The sequence below is a fragment of the Hypomesus nipponensis genome, chromosome 3, assembly GCF_054491055.1.
Source record: "Hypomesus nipponensis isolate SF chromosome 3, ASM5449105v1, whole genome shotgun sequence".
NCBI classification, from domain to species: Eukaryota; Metazoa; Chordata; class Actinopteri; order Osmeriformes; family Osmeridae; genus Hypomesus; species Hypomesus nipponensis.
The window spans coordinates 3,311,587-3,322,128 of record NC_140363.1 but is presented as its reverse complement, the minus strand read 5'-3'; the positions used below and the strand labels follow the sequence as shown (position 1 = coordinate 3,322,128).

Sequence of the window (10,542 nt, the reverse complement as noted above, 5' to 3'; positions counted from 1 at the left end):
TCTTTTTTTTTTTAAGGCCCATTTGGGGCCGCGGATATCCATTGTTTCAGACAGTTCATAGACTGGTTTAATCAGAACGAGAGTGATTTTGCTCTGTAGTTTTGCATGCATTCAGTATATGATAACACAAGAGACAGAATGTCAGGGTCATAGTGAAATTTGACAACACAAATATGAACTTTTCTCAAATAAAGAGAGAAATAATTTTCTCTGCTTTTATTTAAAAGGATTGCAAGGAACAGAGAAAAACACTATAGGACTAGATCCAGGACAGCATTAAAGGCAGATTTAAAAAAAGACACAAATACATTCAAATTATATTTAAAAAAAAGAATCCAATGCACAGGAGATTTCAGACAATTGGGACAGGGGTGGTATGGAATCACAGGTCAATGATTATTTAGTGGGTGGAAGCATCAAAGAATGCCTTCTGTTTTTGAGGGTGGCAAATCGGTCTTTCAGTGTGTTGTGACTCAGTCCCCCTAGAATGTCACTTTCAATTGACATGGCTGCAAGACTGTGACGCCTTTTCTGGCCCATTGTCTTACGCAGCCAGGAGTGCAGCCGACGCAGTGCACTAAAGGACCTCTCACATGAGCAGCTGCTCACAGGCACTGTTAAGGCAACTTGAAAGATTGCCTTCAGAGAAGGAAACATGTCGGAGTCTAGGAGGTTGTGCACAGCTAGCATATCTCGGGGTGGACATGCAGCCTCTGTTTTGCAGGCAAGGAAGTTTCTGGCCACCAGAACCTCCTCTTTTTTCAGATTGATGCTGTAGTGCTTGGCAAGCTCATCTAAGTGTGATTCACTTAAGAAGTTCTGAGATTTAGGGCTGCATGCCTGGATGCCTTTTAGCAGGCCTGCATCTACACTAGAAAAGCGTTGTTCAAGCTCACTAACCATCCGGTCCACACAGGGGAAAAGTAACTCTGTTGTCGATGTGTGAGTTGATCAACTCTGTGCCTGAACCCAAGGTTGATTCCAACACAAAATCCTCATTTTTTCTCTGTTTATGCCTTTTCTTGGCATCTGGTTCTGGGATACTGTGGGTGTGGCACAGGGCCTTGGTTCTCTCATACAGCTCTGTGGCAAATACATCTGTGCGTTTGCCCCTCAGTGTGTCACATACAGCTTGTTTGCTGATAAAAGCTTCTGCCAGGTCTAAAGTCTCTTTCTGAAGGAACTTGTGGAGTCCTTCAGTTACAGACAGAAGTGTCTGAAACATCAGAAGTGAATAGACTGTTGAGAACTTGTAGAGCTTCGCTCTGAGACCAACAGCTATGGGGGATCCAATGGCAGAGAGACACTCAAAAATGGCAGGTAATGTCTCAAGAATTGCATTGATTGATCGCAGCTGGCATGCCCAGCGAGTGTTTGAAAGTTGCACAAGCTCAACTGCTGTCAAGCCAAGCTTGGACTGAGCCTCTTGGAACTTGTGATGATTAACTAGGGAGGTGCTGAAAAAAGAATACACACACTCCAACAAGTTGAAAAGCTCCACAGCCTCTGAAACAGCCCTGCAAGTATGGCACAACACCAGGTTTAGCTCATGAGCATAACAATGCACATATATAGCCTCAGGATGGAGCCTTCTAAAATGTACCTGCACACCTCCAGTGGACCCACTCATAACAGCTGCACCATCATACGTCTGTGCTACACACTTAAGCTCTACAAGACCACTGTTCTGGATCTGCTGCTGCAGCTCGTTTGCAATGGACTGAGCATCAAACAACATGATCTCTGTAAGTGCTAGAAAACGTTCCTTCACTGCCCCCTCTGACACGTACCTAACACAAACAGCCAGCTGCTCTGACCGTGCATCCCTTGCCTCATCTGCCATAATGGCATACATTTTGGACTTTGTCATCTCAGATACAATGACACTCTTTACTTATTGAGCACAACACTCAATCATCTCATTCTGAGATGTTGGTGAGATATAGGTAGCATTTGAGGGAGGGTTATATTTTTGAAGGAAAGGATCAAACTCCTTCAAAAGTTCCATGCAAGCAAGAAAGTTGCCTCTGTTTGTGCTGTCTTGGCCTTCATCACTGCCACAAAAAGGGAGTCCCTGTCGCCCTAACATGGAGGTGACTGCAACAATTCGCTTAAGATACTCCCTTCTCTCTACTATCTCACTTGCATGTGCAGATGCTATCATCTGTGCAACGTTTCCCTGTCGACTAGTTGCCTGGTAGCTTTGCCATGCAACAACACTGTCCCTATGTGTCTGTGCCATCTCGTGCTTGCCAAAGATAAACAATGCTTTCTTCCAGTTCTTGCAACCACTACTGACCAAAGCATCATGTTTGATGTTTTTGCCAAACAATCTACATGGGAAGCAGAAAGCTGCATTATGGTTGACTGAATATTCCAACCAACTGTGCTTCTCAAACCAGCTGTGGTGAAATGACCTGTTCTGAGCACCAAAGCTGTCCTGTGGGTAACTCTTCAGCTTAACCTGTCTGGGCCCTGTGTCTTTTTCACCTAAATCATTTGTTGCTGCAGCTGCTTGGTCTGTCTCTTCCTCTCTCTGACTTGAACAGCTTCCCTTTTGGCACCCTAGGTGAGGTTTACCCCTGGTGACCCCCCCCCCCCCCCCAGTCACAGCAATCCAGAGAGCAATCCAGAGGTTGGGGTGGATTCCTATGAGCTGCTTCCCAAGTATGAACTTCAGCAACTCAAGAGATGTCATGGCCTTGGATGGCAAGTCAGGCACGTTTTTCAGCTCTTGGGCCAGCTCCTTCCCATCCAAATCAACTGTTCTCCACAGTTTAAGGTGTGTCCAAGGGCCTCTACTTGCTTTATTAACTCCTGGTGTGGCTGGCTTTGGAAGTTAGTGAGCACATTAAACTTCCTTTCCACTCCTACAAGAGTCAGGAATCTCTCCTTAAGTGATGAGATGGCAGCATCAACAACCATATTGAAGAATGTCACCTCCAGATTTTTCAGAGCATCATGCAATGGCTCATCAGGAGACTTGTAGGAAAACTGTCTCTTTGTGGACCTCAGCCTCTTCTGTGTAAGGACTGCTTCCACATTCATTGTTTCTCATGTCCTTAGCTGAGGTTTGTGCAGCCACAAAACCTGTGGCTCTGTAGGATTGGAGATATTGTTCAGCCTTTTTCAGTAGACTAACTGCTACATCCACTTGCATTGACTGTGACTGCACTGTGATTGCTCACCTGCTGTATTTGACTCAAGATGTCATACCAGACCACTGTGCAGAGTGAAAAGCGGAATGATCTTTTTGGTTGGGTCTTTGGAATTGCTCCTCACCTCAAGCAGTGCCTCTCTCATAGCTGCTGTCTCATATCGGAGAGGCTCAACAGCCTTCTCTCTACTCTCCCATTTTGTTTCTGACCACATTATAGGGTAAGGTTTGCATGTTTCTTCAGGATGGCCCATCTCTGTACAGATGCAGAAAACGGAGTATAGCTTCAGCAAGACACCCAAAAAAAACCTGTGGTATCTTTGGAGTTTTTGGCAGCATCAGCAACTACCAGATTGAGTGTATGAGCATCACAAGGCACAAACAAAGCCCTGGGGTTTCTCTGCAGTAGCCAGGCCTGTACTCCCTTGTTTTTCCCTCTCAAGTTTGCGCCATTGTCATATGACTGTCCTCTGCAGTCATCATCAAAGGGAATCTCTAAATCCTCCAGCATTTTCAAAATTTGAGTGGACAAACTTTGCCCAGTGGACTCCTGCCACCAGGAATCCCATGAAGTGGTTCATCATTTACTTAGAGATATTCAGCCAGTGGCACAATTCTGATTAATACTGACAGCTGTTCAGTATGGCTAACATATGGGGTACAATCTTAAATGAGGGAAAAGTACATGGATTTCTTTATCTCCTGCACCATTGTTGATACAATCTCCCCACTAATGCATTCTATCAACTTGTTTTGAATGCATTTGCTGACATGTGATGCTTTACTTTCAACCTTGTGGATGTGATCTTTCATCACTGGGTTGAATTGGGCCAAAAGCTCAACCTCTTTCAAAAGGTTTCCATTTAATGGAGAGTGGAGTATTTCTGTGTCCCCTTTAAGTGCCATATTCCTCACTGCCAGAGATTGTACAATGGCAATTAGCAGTGCCAGCACTGCTCTCCATTGGTTCTTCTCAACCTCAAACAGTGCCTGCTCTTGTTTGTCTATGGTTTCACCTAGTTTGAGCCACAACTGAAATTCTTTCCATGAGCCCAAATGCATTAAATGTTCTAGACTAGTGTCATGGGAATTCAGCAAAGTAGTTGCATTTATCCAATCTGCCAGTCCTCCATTTTTTATAAAAGTTTTTGGAAGAGAAAAGTTTGCAGCAGAAACAAAAGAGACTGTAATTTTTGTGTAAGTAGGTTAACCAACTTCTTTTGATCTTCTCACCATTCATTAAGGTGCTGCACTATGTAGGTGCTGCTGTATACAGTAGGCCTATTACAGCAAAGTATGAATAGTGCAAGTCAAGTTCACTTCAACTGATTCTATAAATATATAAAAAACAATATGTGTTAATATATTATTTAGTTGCATCTGCTGAGTATATTAAGTTATTACTGACCCATGTCATAGCTTGACTAGCTTGCAAGTTGCCTCTATTCATAGCCTATAGATAGACTACACAAATTATATTATTAAACTCAAATTTCTATGTCATTCTAGTAAGTGAAACTAAGTAATTTATATCTTAGGTTGCATTATGTTTTGATGACAATATCTTCATGTCAATTTTCAGCTGTATGTAACAAGACTGAATGTCTTGTTTCGTAGAGGATATTTACACACTACCCTGGAAGCCTTAAAGAGCGACAGAATCTTGGTCCCCACTCTAGTGCTTTGAGTCTCAATATGCACATTGTGTATATGTTTTACCTGACACTATTTTACTACATACTACAGGAATAAGTAGCGTAGGCTTCAGATGAGTAAATCAATACGGTGGCCTCCTGAAGTCCATGTGGTGGAAACAAGCTCACATTCACATCCCCACCCACCTAATCCTAATAGTGCCAGTGAGACGCCCCTACCCCAAGGTGACTTCAGCCATACTGTCAGATGTCTTAATTTTAACAGGTAATTTATTTTGCCTAGCTTATGTTACTCTATTTCCTTTAACCCTTGTGTTATCTTCGGGTCATTCTGACCCATCAGTCATTGTGACCCACCGTCGTTTGCAACAACTTTACCGCATACAAAAACAACGTGAAGCATTTTCTTTTAACCGTTGGGCTGTCTCAGACCCCCCACATTGCAAAGATTAAAATAAAATTATTTTTATTTGCTTTTGTATTGGGTAAAATTAGATAAACACAACGATGGTTCGTTATGAAACTTTTGGTCATGTGACCCAAAGGCAGCACATAAAATGACAAAAATACAAATATAGCTGCAAGCAGCGATGCAGGTTCCTGTTTAAGGAGAGCCGTGCCACTCCCTATTAAGCCCCATTGTACCGAATTTGGTTACAGTTCCACCAGAGTTCCACTGGGGGTGATCGCGAGCGAGTGCATGTCGAATGGGAGTCTATGGAGCTAAACGGCTAAATTTGTCTCTTTTGCCTGATTGTCGTTGAGAAATCTCCGATTTGATTGTAGTTTTTGCATGTTCAACATGGATTATAGGTCAAAAGAGTACTTATGTCCTTTTGATTTCTTACAGCGTGAGTCGTTGTTGCCCTTAACACGCTAGCATTCTGCTAATGAATGCTGATTGGTTAGTGAAGGACTGATACGGCCAGAGCTCTTGCTTGATGGCATCCGAAGCGGAATCAGAATGCCAGAGCATTAGCAACATTAGCAACAACATCAGCAAGCCAAAACTCTTTCTAGCATGTGTATTGACAGGGAGAACCTAACCTGTCAGCTGTGTTGTCAATGCCCTGAGAGAAAAAAGTAAGTGACCAGAGCTTGCCGTAAAGCAGTAGCTCTGGTCGTACGATGTGTATGATGTCAATTACATTTTCAAAAGCTTTTTAGAACAGAAAGGCGACTTAAAAAAAATCTAACAGCCAGCAGTGTGTATTTTTTTTGCCTTCCCTTTCGAATTCAGAATTCAAATTACGAGACAAAAAATTATATCTTGAGAAAAGTGGATTTTGAGGGGTATAGTTCCATAGACCTCCATTCATTCTGCACTCGCTCGTTAGCGCCCTCACATGGAACTTCAACCAGTTCAGAACACGGAAGTTTCCAGAGAGTGGCAGTTCTCTGTATATTAGACATTCTCTGGTCAAACTAAACCAGAGCCTGTTTAAGGAGAGCCTTGCCACTCCCTATTAAGCCCCATTGTACCGAATTTGGTTGCAGTTCCACTGGGGGTGATCGCGAGCGAGTGCATGTTGAATGGGAGTCTATGGAGCTAAACGGCTAAATTTGTCTCTTTTGCCTGATTGTCGTTGAGAAATCTCTGATTTGATTGTAGTTTTTGCATGTTCAACATGGATTATAGGTCGAAAGTTCTCTCTATATTAGACATTCTCTGGCTAAACTAAAATGTGTTGCAAATAATTTCAAACAGGCGGAAACAGAATCTCAAAAGACAGTTCCGTCGAGTAAATTCCTGCACGCAAAGCACTTTAGTCCGTGTTCGGAAACGTAAATTCAGACTTTTTGAAGTGCAGACATGAATGATTTGCGTGTTTAGGCCTACTTCATCTCCAAAAAATATATTAATTTAAATCAACAAGTTAATAAATAATGTCACTTTATCTGTTTTCAAAAGCCGTTGGTTAATTTACATAAAATAAGGCCTTAGAAACTAAGGAGAGCCTCAAGACAAGTTATCAATTATGGCGTATCCGTTCTTTGACAAGCCTGTGGTGGATGAAGGTGCTCAGATTAGACAAAGAGCGTTTATCCCACCAGCCCCAAGGGTCTTCAGAGACAGAAGTAATGCTTCCCTGACCAGTATCTGTGGAAGAAGTATAGGTTCAGCAGGCCCAGCATAGTTTATCTAGATAGATTGAATTGTCATTCTTAAATAAAATAAAACAGAAATAATATATATATATATATATATATATATATATATATATAAAATAACACTTTAGCAACTCTTAAGGATGGCAATGAACACATAAGAGCAGCCTACCATCCTTTGTAGAAAGTAATAGAAAGGAGAGTAGACTATAATAGTAGAAAGGAGGGTAGTAGACTGCAGTTTATGTAGGTAGGCCTAGACTATGTAGTCTGCTGGAATCACACACAAGGAAGCAAACCCACTGTAGCCAAGCCTTGACACTGTTCAGTCTGTCTGCATCTGTCTATGTCTTCGCATGTGGGACGTTCTTGAACTATGGAAAGGAAATATGAAGGGTCTACTTTGCTCCAAGCAGTACCTGAATATTATCATCAGTTTTTCAGGTAATCGTGAAACACAAAGAATCAAGGAGACTTTTTATTCAATTGTATAAAGTATTTTCATTGCTAAAAGTAGCCTATATGTTGACAAGCCTCTATATTACCTCCCCTCTGGCTTCCCCAATATTATAGGTGCAATATACTGTCCCCATGGGTGTTTCCAGGCCCATTGGAAGACTCAGGGGGTGACTGCCTGGTTCCCCCATGGATGAAAGTGTTTCTAAAATGCCTTAGAGTGGCAAAAATAAGACCAAGTGCCCTACTGTCTGCCATTCACATTGTGAAATATGCTTGAGTGCCCAGGATGCCCCATGCAGTAAATGACAGTGTGCCCTCTATAAGTGTAAAAACATCTCTTAATGAGTTCATTTATAGTATAGAAAATGTGATGCAGTACCCTATATGTTGCCCTTATAATGGCTTAAATTGGACTGTTCCCATGCCCTTACTTCCAATGGAAACGGGTGCTGTTATGAAGTGCCCTTTATGCTGCATCTACATGAGTGTCCCACATGTTGCCCTTTCCAAAGAAGACAATTAGATGCTGTGCCCAACAGTCTCCCCTAATGTTCCCAGTAGGGCATGCTTTCTCAAAGTGAGTCTATCACTGTCCAAGCCCCCTCTGGATCTGTGGAGGCAGACTATGTTAATTGGAAATACTTGTGATATAATAATGATAGTCTTGCTGAGCAATTTAAAATGACTGTTCTGCCAAACAAAGTGTGCAGTTTGGGTCACCTTCTGATCTAAAAAGTCAGCGCTGGATCTGTGCAATAGCCTATAAGTCATTTCAGTGAATCCCTATTTTAGTCATGGTTATCTTTCCCTTTTATCTTAAAGCTCAGCATTTAGCCTATCAGTTAATAAATGCGTGTGGCAAAGTTATTTTGATTTTGTTCAACATGTGTAGACAAAAACATTATTAGCCCACATCAAGTGCAATTAACCATGGCTTTCTTCAGTGTTTTGAATTTTATCCTACAATTTTCAATTGATCTCACGTTCTTTTTTGGGCTATTATTCTCAATCTCCTGTTGAGAATATCGGCCATAGGCTAGCCTGTCAGAACGGTTTCAGACAGCTCATCAAATTACGCTAATTATCAGTAGGCGTAAATGCATATATATATGTTAAGTAGATTTGGTTGGTCTACAATATACGCATTTTAACGGTCGTAATGGTTTGACAAGTTGTCTCCCTTGCCATGTTAATTGCGGCAACATTGCCCTTTTTGGCAACAACAAAAAAAAAAGTCAAAAAATCAATTTACACTGCTGAAACAACACCTCTCTGCTGCTTTACGCTTTGCTTTTTGCGGCATAACTCCTCTTTTCGACGATCGCCTGATCTGGGCTGCAGAGTCTAAGCTTATTGAGGTTTAGCTTGAATTAGCGTTGCCTGTTAGTGGAACGGAACGTTAGTGGAACGGCTTCAGGCTTAAGTCCTTGACGTTTACCCAAGTGAGTCTTATTCGTTGACGTTGCGTCGACGTTGATGGAACACCCCCCAAAAGATCGAGATTAGGACAACAAGATAGCAAAACGACTTCATGTTTGGCCAAAAACAATTCCAGACTCTCAGTCAATGCACAACTAACTAAAGTCATGTGGGCAACTGGGCTTGGGCAGAGTTCATATTCAGCTCCTTGCAAGAATAGCCTATGACGGTTCAGCAGCCGACTCTATAGTCCCATTAAACTCCACAACATACACAATCAGGATGACCAACAAGATTATATTAACTAAACAACAATAACATTACAAACATCTAACTGAACGAACACAACAACTGAAATCCCTCGCAAGGCTGATGTAACCAAACTATTTTCCACAAGTCTTTGCGTTTTTGGACATGCCGCACTGCATGCTGGGTACCCAAGGGGGCTGACGCTGATTATCTAGCTGTGCTCTGATTGCGTGATATGAGTATTAGTTTTTTGTCAGCTTTGGGACAAAGGTTAAGAAACAGTTGACATTTCAAGATTAAATTACATGAAATTGCGCATGGTATTTCAGAATGATGTCTGCCTGTTTAACTAAACAAGTAATCAAAATTATGACAGGCCAAAAAACTGTGCCTGGATTCAAACCTGTGACCTTGCGCTTTGCAGGACAACGTTTCAACCCCTTGAGCTACCCTGAAGACTAAGAACTTCTGGTCAGTTTTTGTAAAAAATAAAAAAAAAAAAAAAAAAAAACGTATCTCCTGTATCATGGCTTGTTCGATTCGGCCAAAGTTTAAACAGCTGTAATTCAATGATCTTTTGACATATCAAGGTGAAATTGCGCATGGTACTTCAGAACGATGTCATGCTGTTTAACTGAACATATATTCAAATTTAAGACAGACTCAGTGTGGCTGGATTCGAACCTACGACCTTGTACTCTGCAGGGCACCGTTCCAGCTCATTGAGCTAAAGCTGGGGAACAATTTCCAGTTCGAGGGGGGAACAAGCCGGAGAAGGGAGGGGGAAGAAAAAGGGAGGAAAAAGGGAGAAAAAAGGGAGAAAAAGAGAGAAAAGGGGAAAGTGGAATGTTTATAGTTCAAACACATTTAACCCGTTACGTTTTAAGATAATTCGAAAAAACACCCGAAATTACGAATTTTACAGTGTTTGGGGAAGACGGAGAATGGAACCAAAGGTCCGCGGTTCGCGTCCCACCTATGGCAACTTTGACTATTTCTAAATATCTCTACAACCACTTCAGTCTCAAAGTGTGTTTATGTTATCAAAATGTAACAATTTAAGATTGACGGATACGTTGCTAATTTAGAGTAATTTGAAAACCATTTGTATCCACTGGGGAGTACATTATTTATATTTTACATGGTTATCTATTGTACACTATTTGCCTTCATTTTTATTCACTCCACACAGCTCGGTGTTTTTAGTTTCTGCACTTACCATATCAACACTTGCATGATCTGTTTATTAAATATTTTAAAACAATGTGCGCAAGCAAGCTGAAAATTAATCACTTTTTGATGTTCTTTCTTCTTGTAGACTTGCCGTATTTGGTTAGAAAGAGTAGTGATTGGGAAATAACGACGGACTGACCAACAAATAGTTGATAAATAGAAACATTTATCCACAATTGTAAAAATAGAAATATGAACAACAACAACAATAAATTAAAACTATATATATATACAGGCAAATGGTATGCTAAATTACAATAT

The 10,542-nt window shown here is 41.3% G+C and overlaps 1 pseudogene; it reads right to left on the bottom strand.

Moving 5' to 3' along the window:
* Positions 1–396: 396 nt before the first annotated feature.
* Positions 397–2,242, bottom strand: LOC146299175 (zinc finger MYM-type protein 1-like; annotated as a pseudogene).
* Between the last annotated feature and the right edge of the window lie 8,300 nt (positions 2,243–10,542).